The following is a 12,490-nucleotide window of genomic DNA, read 5'->3' as shown; positions in this document are numbered from 1 at the left end:
CACACTTTGAGCATGTAGAATAAGTCCTGAACCCCTGCTTTAGTGCTTTTGAACCAGTTGTTCTCTCTACAGTTCTCATCCCTCACAGAGCTGCTCAGCAAGACCTTAAAAGCCCATTCCAAAATCCATCTCAGTTTACTTATGTAAGAAATGATACGATTGGACTTTCATCACAAGAGTCTTTTCCAGTTCACAGATTTTGTGAGTCTGCAGTTGAAAATATGATGAGCCAATGATTGTTATTCTATACTGCAAATGGTTAACATCTATATTCACAAAGTAGAAAAACTAGTTTCTTAAAAATTTTAGTTCAGTGACCAAAATATGTTAAACATCAATATAAGGAATGAGACAGATGATAATACATTATCCATGTTTATTTTGAGCTCTGATTACATCATCTGTACCAGTTTTTGAACCTTTTTAGTTACCATCCTGGTTAGTTGGTAAATAATCTGAGACATTAAGGTAATAGTTACATTTAAATGACTTAGTAATTAAAGGAACTAAATTATTCATGCTTTACAGTCATATCTGTTCAGACCTGCAGTTTTCTTATAATAGAATACATTTATATAATACCGTGTTCTAGGTACTCATCTAAATGTTTTGCCTATGTTAACTTATCCTCACAACACTATGAGGTGTTTTTATAGATAGGCAATTAAAGCAAAGAGAGGGTAGTAAACATACTCAAGGTCATTTAGCTACTAAGTGGGTAGAACTGGATATCAAACTAGGCAAGATCAGAATCTTCACCCTTCACCCAATTTATTTTTTTTTTTTTAGGCAATTACATCACCCAATTTATTGAGCACCTGCTGTCTACCAATCCTACAACTGGGGGCTTTTATTATAATTAGGTCATTTATCTTTGTCATTTAACTGTCTTGTTTAGAATGGAAGTTCAGCGTTTAGTGTCCAGTCACAAGATAAGTAAATGGTGGAGCCAGGATTTGAACCCTGCTTATCTTACTTCAAGGTGTATGTTCTTTCCTTCACTTCCCCTCAATAATCAAATCTTTATTAAATACCTTCTGTGGGCCAAACACTGTGTGCTAATGCTAGGGATATAGTCTTTGCTCTAAGGAATACAGTCTGAAGAGGGAAAGGGACAATTCTGATGGTATGTTGAGCAATAGGATAGCAGCATGCAGAGAGCAGTGTAGAAGTATTGTAGGAGCACAGAGAAAGGGCACTGAGATCAGCCTGGAGTGGAAAGGCTTGGGCCAGTCTTGGAAAAACAAATGGGAATTAGCCTGAGCAGAGAAAAGGGGAAGGAGTTGTTATGGACTGAATTGTGTCTTCCTAAAATTCTTATGTTGAATCCCTAACTCCCATAACCTCAGAATGTGACTGTCTTTAGAAATAGGACTTTGGGGGTTATTAAGTTGAGACCATTAGGGTGGGCCCTAATCCAGTCTGACAGGTGTCCTTGTAAGAAGAGGAAATTTGGACACAAGGAGAGTCACCAGAGATGCACATACAGAGGAAAGAACATGTGAGGATTTATCAAGGAGGCCAAGGAGAAAGGCCTAGGAGAAACTAAACCTGCTAACACCTTCATCTTGGACTTCTAGCCTCCAGAATTGTAAGAAAATAAAATTCTGTTGTTTAAGCCACCCAGTCTGTGTTATTTTGTATGGAAGCCTTAGTAAACTTATAAGCAGCTATTCTAGGCAAAAGGAATGACATACAAAAAGCCTTTCAGCTGTGGCAGGTGATTTAGGTTTCATGGAGAGAAGTGTTGCAGAATGAAGCTGGAGACTAGGCTGAGGCCAAATTAGGAAGATTTTATATGAATGCTAAGGGTTTTAAACTTTATCCTGGCTGGACGAGGTGGCTCATGCCTGTAAACAGTCCAAGCACTCTGGGAGGCCAAGGCGGGAGGGGAGGATCGCTTGAGGTCAGTAGTTTGAGACTAGCCAGAGCAAGAGCAAGATCCCATCTCTACTAAAAATAGAAAAAATTAGCTGGGCGTGGTAGTGCTCACCAGTAGTACGAGCTGCTCTGGAGACTGAGGCAGGAGGATTTCTTGAGCCCAGGAGTTTGAGGTTGCTGTGAGCTAGGCTGACACCACGGCGTTCTAGCCCTGGGAACAGAGTGAGACTCTTGTCTCAAAAAATAAATAAATAAAATAAACTTTATCCTAAGGAAGCTGGAATGGAACAGGTTTGTAGTAGTGGAAAAACATTAGATTTGCATTTTAGAAAGACTATGCTGAGACTTGTGGAGGGTAGATTAAAGGCAAGGAGACCAATTAGGTGGCTGTTTAGGAAGCTGAACTAAAGATTTTCTCACAATATTGAAATGTCAAACTAAAACAGAACCATTGTTAAGATCAGGAAGACTATAAAGGGCACAGCTAATCCTTAGGGCATACATAAGAAGATTTAGGAAAAAAATTGTATATGGCTGTTCATACCTAAAGACTAGCTTTGCTTTTGACATTTTGCTTTTCCTTACATAGATCATAAAGCTTTACACAGCTATCATAGAATATTCAGTATTTTTCCACTCTAAAGAGTGATTTTATGTATTTAATAGATACTTTCATGGTGCTTACACTGTTTTAAACCAAATTTGACAATCTTAGAAATGCCTACTGTTATCTCCATATTATACATAAAGAAACTGAAGCACAGAGAGGTTAAGTAACTTGTCCAAGGTCATATAGGTAATAAACAGCAGAGTTAAGATTCGAACTCAGCTTGTCTTCAAGGTCTGTGTTCTTAGCCATATACTATGCTGTTGCCATATTGTTATTTATCAAGATATTTACTTGTGAAAAGAAGGTCGAGGAGTCCAAAAATAAATTGAAAGTGTTTGCTGTAAGGGGTATATAGGTCATCAGAGGAACAACTATAATATAAAATTTAAAAAAGGTGTTTTAGAGAAAAGTAGAAAATGTTGGGAAGCAATATTTACTTCCAGTCAGTGCTTCTGGAAGGCTTGGTGGGAAAAGTGGCAGGAAAACTTATAGCTGTTTTTCCTCAATCTACATTTTACATAAAATAAGAAGCATCAATAATGTAGATATCCCCGTGTAGGTGGAAGAATGTCTGATCCTATCTTTGTCCTGCACTTGTGAACATAAACTTGCAATACATTTAGTGTAGAATCAGAATGGACTTATAGTTTTAGGAGCTAGAAGTAACCTGCTTACCTAAGGTTACAGTTTGCATTTCTTTACTTGAGGGAGGCCTCTAGGGACTTTCCTAAATCAGTGGTCTGTGGGGCCAGTCCTTTCTAAGTGCCTTTACTTATCTTTTGCATAAGGAGTTGGGGGTAGGGGGTGCTGAAATTTTTATTTTCCTTTACACCCCTCTTCTCACCTACACAAATCTTTTCAAACTTAAGAAGCCCATTTTAATCTTACCTCCTTTGCGAAGCCAAGCCACTTAAGCTAGAAAAGCATTCTCCTCCCAATGACTGTCTATATAGGACAGTTCTGTTGTAGTACTCGTTAAATATTTATTATCTAGTGGTATCTTAGTTTCTTAGATTTCTTAGCTCATTAGATATTAGATCTAATCTAGATCGTGGAGATCATTACATCCTTTTGGATCTTAGATTGTCTTAAATCTTTAACCTCCCTTTGGGCAAGAGATGTTTGTATACTACTGTTTATCTTTAGTATTTTTAATTCTAGTAGCATTTATTGAAAACTAATAAACAGCTGACTGACCAGTTAATTGAGGTCATTTTATTGACACCTCTTTTATAACTGGCTGCTTAATATGTAATGTTCTGACTGTATTCCTACCTTTACTACTAACTCACATAACCTTGGGAATATCCTTTTTAACTACCTGACATTGTGATTTATTCATACTAGAAAATGAGCATACAAAGTCTGCTGATGGTGTAGAAGTGGAACTAATTCATTTTGTAAAGATCATTGAGGTCTTTGAAACTTGCCTGTATTTATCTGTCAATATTTGCCAAACTTTGAGTTCTTTCTCTTTAGAAAGGTTTTTGACAAGTCACAAAAAAGGATAAAATAGTGCCTAATTTAAGAGTGTTATACTATATTGTGTGACAATGAAGTCGATGAATTATTCATGTTAATGGTGAAAGAATTCACCCACCAGTTTAATAGTTCACTTCAGCAGCAATTATTTGTTGAGTTGTCTGAGCTCCTGCCGCTATATTCTGCTTCTGATCTGCAAGGAAGAGGAAAGAGAGAAGATAGCACCTTCCCTTTCCTTTCAAGAAGACTTGTAGGAAGTAAATTGTAATATATGTTTGAAAGAAACAAATTAGATGCTGAGTTAGAGAATAAAGGTGGGCAGGAGAGGCTACCTTAGATCAAGTGGACTAGTAACTTCTTCCTTAGGATGACTTGAAGTAGTTACCATATAAAGAACAAGAGGGAAGAGTATTCCAGGTACAGTGAACAACGGTTGTAAAGGCCCAGAGATAGGAGAGAGTGTGATGAGAAAGTGAAAGGAGGTGACAAAAGCCCGTGATTGAGTATGCTCAAGGAGGAGAGTGGTGCAAGATGAGAGAGGAGACATAGGCAGGGCCAGACTGGGCCAGACCTCATAGACTGTAATTAAAGGTGTGGACTTTATTCTAGATATTATGTGAAACTTTGAATTTTTTTAAAAAGGAATTTAATTTTAAAAACATTATTCTTGCTGCCTTATAATGGAGAGGAGCAAGAGATTAAGTAAGCATGGAGCCCTGTTAGGAAGTTGGCTTATAGTCCAAGAGATGATAATAGTTTGAACTAGGTTGGTTGAGGGGATGGAGAAAGTGGGTAGATTTGAGGTATATATGGGTAGTAGACTCTACAGGATTTGTTAATGGATTGGTTGGGGCAGGATGAGCGAAGGGAGGGCTCTAGTATTCAGTGGATGATGATCAGCCTGTGGGAAATTTAAGTGGAGCTCAGGAAGAAGCCTGTCTGAAGAGCCAGATTGGGAGTTATTAACACTGAAGAGGTAGTTTAATCTGCAGCAGTGGTTGGGTGGCAAAAGGATAAATGAAAAAAAAACCAATAAATGTGGTCACAATCAGAACTCTGGAAAACACCAACATTTAAGGATCAAGGTAAGGGAGCTGGGTGATCCAGCGAGGGATCTGAGAATGAGCATTGTGAGATGAAGGCTCTGGCAGAGTGAAGGAAGGAGAGCTGAAGTAGGAGGTAGTCAACAGTGTGGACCAGAGGTGAAATAGGAGAACAATTAAGAAGGTGTGCTTGGATTGGTTAGTAGTGACTGTGGATGATCAAAAGGAGAGTGGTTTTAGGAGAAATCTGGTCGTAGTGGGGGTGAGATAAAAATGAAATGGGAAAGAGAAAATGAGAGTAAATATTCTTTGGAGAGGCTTGGGTGAGGACAGAGGGCAGTAGCTAGAAGGGAATCCAAAGTCTTGGGGAAGGGAGATTTTTAAAAATTTTATCTATTTTTAATGGAAAATTTTGAGCATGTTGAATAAGCCTAGGAAGAAGGTGAAGCTGGGGAAGACAGGGATAACCAGTGGAGCAAGGTTTGAAGTCAGGAGTTGAGACTGTTAAGTAACTTAAATTCCATTCCTTTTTAACTGGGTGTACATATACACATGGTAGAAAAATGAGAGGTATATGATGAAAAGTAAGTTTCTGTCCCATTCTGTCTTCCAGCCACCCCAGTTCCTTTTCTAAGAGGATCACAAATTTACACTCCCACCAACAAATGTGTAAGTGCATGATTGAGATTATGTTTGTACTTAGTTTGGATAGAAAGCTGGCTATAGATTACATGGATTTATTAGTGGGAGGAATGATAATAAGAGAAATGGACAATGCATAGGCGTCAGAGATGAGTGAGGAAAGATGTAGTATGGAATTGTCTCAAAAGAGAAAGGAGCAGTTAAGAGGGTAATAGAAAGCATGTCTGTGGTGTGAGGCCCGTGGTTGATGACTGAATCTGCAGAAGTGTCATTCCACATGGTTTTGTAACCCTTTCATGAGAAACTTAACTGCTTCTTTATATTTAAAATGCAAGTCACCTTAGAAAATGGACTGCTCAAAAATTCATCACTTTTGTAAATCGCACCAAAGCTGTGTCCTCTGCTCTTATTGCTTTCAGCCATAGGCATATTGTGTCCGGTGCTTAGGGGGTTATTCAGGCTAGTGGTATAAGCCAAAACAAAGGGAAGCTTGTTGGTTGAGAAAGAGCACTCTGTCTGGAGGAGAGGAGGAGGAGGCGGAGGAGGAGGAGACTGGAAACCAACTAAAATATCTGTCTCTGAGATGCTACTACTGTTCCTAAAGTAATTTAACAACTTTCAAAAAAAAAAAAACAAACCAAAAAAACATTTCTTTTCAGTCATTCTTATCTGTCTCAGTTAGTACTAGGCTAGGCCACTGAATTTGCCTTTGTTTTATTTTTAGTCACAAAATTGAAAGGCTACAGATGAGGCTTATTTAAAATGAAGATATCTGATTCTCTCTCATTTGATGTGGGGCTTATTTTAAATGCATTCATAATCAGCTGCAAGTGCTCTTAGTGGAGAACGTGATAAAACTAAGCAATGAGCCAAAAAAAAAGTCAGTTTTAGCTTTCCTGTGAGACTGACAACTAGTTCTTTTTAGTTATTACAGGAAAAATGGGTACTGTATTATTGTTATAAAAATGATAAATCACCCTTTTAACACCAAACTCTTTTATGCAGAGTTTTGAATGAAGCAAATACAATGTTTTCTTTAGAATGTTCAGTCTTAGCTTGATTTTGTTTTTCAAGGCATTCATTTAGTTGTTAGACTGAAAATGGATTAATAATCAACCTTGTTCATGAAATTACTTCTGTAATTCAGTGTATTAACATTTTTAATCATTGAATTTATAAAGTAGTTGGCATGTATTGCAAGCCTACTATGTGTCATTTGCTGTTAGGTTTTAGACATAGGAAAATAAGATGCCTTCCTTTACAGAGTGTAGTGAGGAAGAAATGACTAGTGAGCACCTCATCTTCTGGGACCAGCCAACAAAGGGAATTTAGTAAAACTGATTAAGAGCAAAGTCATGATGATAAATTTTAAGATTTCCTAGACCCCTTTTTCCATATTTGCAATCCACTCTATATTTCCCTATAGTGAGTAACAGTAAAATTCTCACAAAAGAAGAGAGAAGGACTTAGCTTTTCTTGGGAGATAGTAAAGAAAGGACAGAGTATATTCATAGCCAGCCTAGGAAAAAGAACACCAGGTGAGAAAAGCACTTGGCGACAGTGTCAAAGGAAGAGAAGAAAGCCAACTAAATCCCTGGTGCTGGAGGGATGAAAGAAAGAGGTACTTGAGAAATCAGCCACCAGCAGAAAAACAGGTCCTTGGGTTGGATCTCAGACACCTTATGCCTTCTCTGATAACGAGGTTATCTTGTTTCTTGGCCAGTAGCAGGTTAGAAAGGGTGAGGCACAGCAGCAACAGTAAAGTGTAATGGTTGATAGCCTCACAGTAAGCAAGAAAACAAAATTAGAAGTGGACTTAAAATCCCCCCCAAATTAGCAACTTGGGACCATTTAATGTAGGGAGAAGGAGAAAGAGATCTTTAACTGAATGGGTCCAGAATTCTTGTCATGGTGGGGATAGGAGCGGGTTGCCTTCTACTCTCCTTTTCTTGGTGAGGTCACTCAGAAAGAGCCTCTTAAAAGCTTAGAATGCTGAAGGATATCGCTGTAGTCATTATAATACAGTAATTGCTATGCATAGTAATGACCCTGGGTCATCAGATTATTTTTAGTGTTTTCTATGTAAGGACTTTTTTTTCCCTCTCATAGCAGTTTAGTGGACTTCCCTCATTACCATGTCTTAACTTTAGGGAGAAAACATTTTATCATCAATGTTTTTAAAATAAGAAAACTATGGAAAACAAACAAAAAGTATTAAAGATTTTGTGTTTTTTGTCACAGGGTTGTCAATTCTATCTGTAGGGAATGTTTGCAACTTTAGTATAACTGATGGGCTTAATTGGTATAGCCCTGCACATACTCAAACGTCTCTAACAGTCTCATGTTTCTCATGTAGTTCATTTTTCTCCCCACTATGGACTGCAAGGATGTAACTTGACTATGGCCTGATTCATTCATTTAACAGATAGTTGTCTTATTAAAGAGGCATATGATGTACATAAAAACACACAGAATATTCTGCCTCATTGTAAATACACCCAACTTTGGGACCAGGTAACTCATTTCATTTTTTTTTTCTTTTGAATAAGTGTTGGTAGAACAGATAACTCATTTCTAAAAGCAAATATAAACCACTTAAGAACAAATTGGAGGTTTATTTGTTTTTTTATTCTTCTTTACTCGGTAATCAGTATGTGTTTTTAAAAGGTGGAGTGAAGAAATAGGATTGTATTAATCAGAATTATATCTGAAGCATTTTCAAACTACATGTAAATTCCCTGTCTACGTACTCCAGTCTCTTGCCAGTAGAGCTCAGAGGTTAGAGGACCCAGGTTTGGAAAAACACAGCCTTGGGTTTGATTCCTAGCTCTTACTATAGTTTGGGGAAGGTAATTAACCTCTAAGCTTCAGTTTTCTTATCTATAAAATGGTGGCAATAATAACATTCATGTCCTGGGGTTGTGAGGAACAAAGGGATTATCATACAGAAGGCATTTAACACAATGCCTGGCAGATAGTAAATATAGTTGGAAATTAAGGCCTTTGAAGTAGGTGAGATTCCTGAGGAAATAAAAGAGAGAACCCATGCATGAGAGAACCCTGAAGAACTAGGGATACTAGCCATTAAAGGCAGGTGGAGGAAGAGGGTTTCTAAATTTTTCAGCCACCTATTTACTGTAGCCTTCAAACTTAGAATCTAATTGTCTCTTGTGTTACAGATATCTAGTAGCTATATCTCAAAAAATTGTCTATTCTCATTTGGTTTCTGAATTTCATTGACAAACCAAAATCATCCATTACATGTCAATTCTCCCGCAAAAGGTAACCTTTTGAAGTCATAGAGTTGGTTATGACAACTGGTTTTGAAAAATAATGAGTCTTATGTCTAAACATATTATAATTAGAAAGTCTCTTGCCTAGAATTACATTACTAAAATAGTTATGTCTTGGATTTGCAGATAATTCTAGAATAAATCTAGAATTACAGATGTTTATAAGTATGATTGTAATATTCCTCCATCATGACCATCACATACCCCCCATTTTAAACTACCCCATTTTATTGCATGTCCTGATGTCACTGGTTACTTTATTATATTTTATTTTTTTCTCTGCTTTTTTTGTTTTTGTAGACTTGTGGTCATCACTAATTACTTTGTTGATCTGAAGATCCATATTTCGTATAGTATTGCTTTTGGCACCAATCATATGGACACTTCTTCTGAAGGCTTTAAGAAGTGTAATTTTTTTTTTTTTTTGAGACAGAGTCTCGCTTTGTTGCCCAGGCTAGAGTGAGTGCTGTGGCGTCAGCCTAGCTCACAGCAACCTCAAACTCCTGGGCTCAAGCAATCCTGCTGCCTCAGCCTCCCAAGTAGCTGGGACTACAGGCATGCGCCACCATGCCCGGCTAATTTTATATATATATATTAGTTGGCCAATTAATTTCTTTCTATTTATAGTAGAGACGGGGTCTTGCTCTTGCTCAGGCTGGTTTTGAACTCCTGACCTCGAGCAATCCGCCCGTCTCGGCCTCCCAGAGTGCTAGGATTACAGGCGTGAGCCACCGCGCCCGGCCAGAAGTGTAATTTTTAAATAACTGAAAGATTTAGGATCATCTTAAGCTGCCCAAAGCAAATTTACATTTTGTTAGAGGGGACAAAGAGAAATCAGAATAAAGATTTTCTACTTCTTCTTGACTTGTTGCTGTTTTTAAAATTTATATTTTCCTTTCTGCCATGTGAAAGTGCTGTTTCAAGGAGTCTTAGCTATTTGATTTAAAGATAAATCCTGAAGAGCAGATTATACAGTAATATTCTTAAATCTGCCAGCACAATTATATCTGTTGTTCAGTCTGTTTCTTAATCTTCTGTGAAGTGTTTCAAGGTTTTCGGGTGATGGTGTCTTTTGATTTAAACTATTAATAGTACCTAAATTTTGCCAGTCAACACTGAAAGAAAATGCTTTCTGACTTACTGAGACAGGACCTATTTGAATCTGGAAGTATAGTATTTATTTCAATACCCACAGAGTCTATTAGATAAAATGCTTCTGCATGAGATGTTTCTCCCCAATTTTGGTTAAGAGAACAGGAAATCCACAAACTCTATAACTCCATTTACTCTGCGTCACTCATTTTTGTTTTTATTTTATTTTATTTTATTGTTATTTCTATATTTAGAGACGGGTTCTCGCTCTTGTTAAGGCTGGTCTGGTCTCGAACTCTTGACCTCAAGTGATCCTCCCAACTTGGCCTCCCAGAGTGCTAGGATTACAGGCGTGAGCCACCACACCTAGCCTGCATCACTTTTTTTTAAAGACCTTTCCTTTTTTTGTTTTTTTTTCCTTTTTTAACCATTACTTTAAAAGGGTATAATTGGGTATGTTTTAAAAAGGGTATAATTGTCAAAGGGGTATAATTGTGTATGTTTTAAAAAATTAAAAATATACCTATCTGGCCTGGCGCAGTGGCTCACGCCTGTAATCCTAGCACTCTGGGAGGCCGAGGCAGGCGGATCGCTCAAGGTCAGGAGTTCCAAACCAGCCTGAGCAAGAGCGAGACCCCGTCTCTACTATAAATAGAAAGAAATTAATTGGCCAACTAATATATATAGAAAAAATTAGCCAGGCATGGTGGCACATGCTTGTAGTCCCAGCTACTCAGGAGGCTGAGGCAGTAGGATTGCTTGAGCCCAGGAGATTGAGGTTGCTGTGAGCTAGGTTGACACCACGGCATTCATTCTAACCTGGGCAACAAAGTGAGACTCTGTCTCAAAAAAATATATATAGCTATGATATTTTATTAATATTCTGTACTACAAATTTGTGGCAGCAACTTCCCTTGTGAACTAATATTTTAATTTGTCTGTAACTCAAATGTTAGCTGAATGTCAAGAGTCCAGACCCCTTCAAGAGCTAAACAGTTGGCTTGAACCTTTAGTGTCATGTGAAGGTTTCATATGGGGAAGCCAAAATCCTAAGATTTCTGTAAATTCCTGGAGTTCTTGTGGCCTCTGAGCTCCTGCTGTCTCCATGGGACCTCTCTGTTTTCACTCTTCCCCTCAGGAAGAAGAATTTATTCCCCTAGTCTCATGCAGAGCAGCTTAACCTTCTTTTTGATGCTGTGAGGGCTCACCTTTCACCCTAAGTGACTTTTCCAAGTATTTTCCCAAACAAAAAATATTTCATTCCTAAGAGGAGCTCTGCTATCAGGTGTTAAGATGATAAAATGTGTACTTTATTAGGTATAGTTTGATAATAATACTACTAGTAACAATTATTTTCTTTATCAAACTTTTAATATTTAAATAATGCATATTAAACTCAGTCTCCGTTCTTTAGAAGTTGTAAGAAAACCCATCTTAAAAAAGCTTTTGCAGGCCGGGCGTGGTGGCTCATGCCTGTAATCCTAGCACTTTGGGAGGCCAAGGCGGGCGGATTGCTCAAGGTCAGGAGTTCGAAACTAGCCTGAGCGAGACCCCGTCTCTACCAAAAATAGAAAGAAACTAATTGATCAACTAAAAATATATATACAAAAAATTAGCCGGGCATGGTGGTGCGTGCCTGTAGTCCTAGCTACTTGGGAGGCTGAGGCAGTAGGATCGCTGAGCCCAGGAGATTGAGGTTGCTGTGAGCCAGGTTGACACCACGCCTGGGCAACAAAGTGAGACTCTGTCTCAAAAAAAAAAAAGCTTTTGCAATATTAAAATTTAATAAACTCTGTAGCATTGTGTAACTGTTTTGTCAAATGGCACAGTGAAGATATTGCTTGCTTAACAGGATACAGAATTTCAGATAGAGTTTGTCAAGTTGCTCTTTCTCTTAACAAAATAAATCAAGACCATCTTAATAAATGTGAGACTGGAGTCTACCCATTTGAAGTTTGTATTTAGTATTATCTTTGAACTCCTATTTCCTTTGACTAAACTACCATATAATCATCACTAAATTATTTTTGACTGCTAAATAATAATTTACTTTTTCATAATTCTAAGCCCATTGTGACTTTATAGAAACATTGAGTTTGAAAAAAATGCATGATGGGAGAGAGCCATAAAACTAGGGATATATAAATATTTAATAGCAATCAATGCTATTTTAAGCATTTTTATGTATCTACTATTTCCTTTGATACTGTTACTCTGGGACATTAAGCAAAAGATAGAATTCCTGTCCAGAGGTACAGTTTTGAAAACATGTTGATGTTGCTTATTCAGTTGCTTATGCATTTTCTGTAAGAATTTGTTGGAAACAATCAACAGAGCAATCAGACATCCTACAGAAGGGGAGAAAATACTTGCAAGACATATATGTGATAAAGGGCTAATAACCAGAATCTATAAAGAACTCAAGCAAATCAGCAAGAAAATACCAA

General features: G+C 37.6%; 1 protein-coding gene across 5 annotated transcripts in view; it reads left to right on the top strand.

Moving 5' to 3' along the window:
• Positions 1-12,490, top strand: part of TRAK2 (trafficking kinesin protein 2) — a 66,759-nt gene that overhangs the window by 1,527 nt on the left and 52,742 nt on the right. For 3 of the 5 annotated variants that reach the window (XM_076005798.1, XM_076005799.1, XM_076005800.1), the window contains one exon: positions 5,630-5,685. The exons of the other annotated variants lie outside the window; for them this stretch is intronic. The gene's annotated coding sequence lies outside the window, so the exon portion shown is untranslated. The remainder of the gene's footprint in view (positions 1-5,629; positions 5,686-12,490) is intronic. 5 annotated transcript variants of the gene reach the window in all.

The sequence above is a fragment of the Microcebus murinus genome, chromosome 8 (assembly GCF_040939455.1).
Source record: "Microcebus murinus isolate Inina chromosome 8, M.murinus_Inina_mat1.0, whole genome shotgun sequence".
In the NCBI taxonomy this organism is placed as follows: Eukaryota; Metazoa; Chordata; class Mammalia; order Primates; family Cheirogaleidae; genus Microcebus; species Microcebus murinus.
The sequence above is the reverse complement of the archived record's forward strand: the minus strand, read 5'-3'. Positions and strand labels throughout refer to the sequence as shown.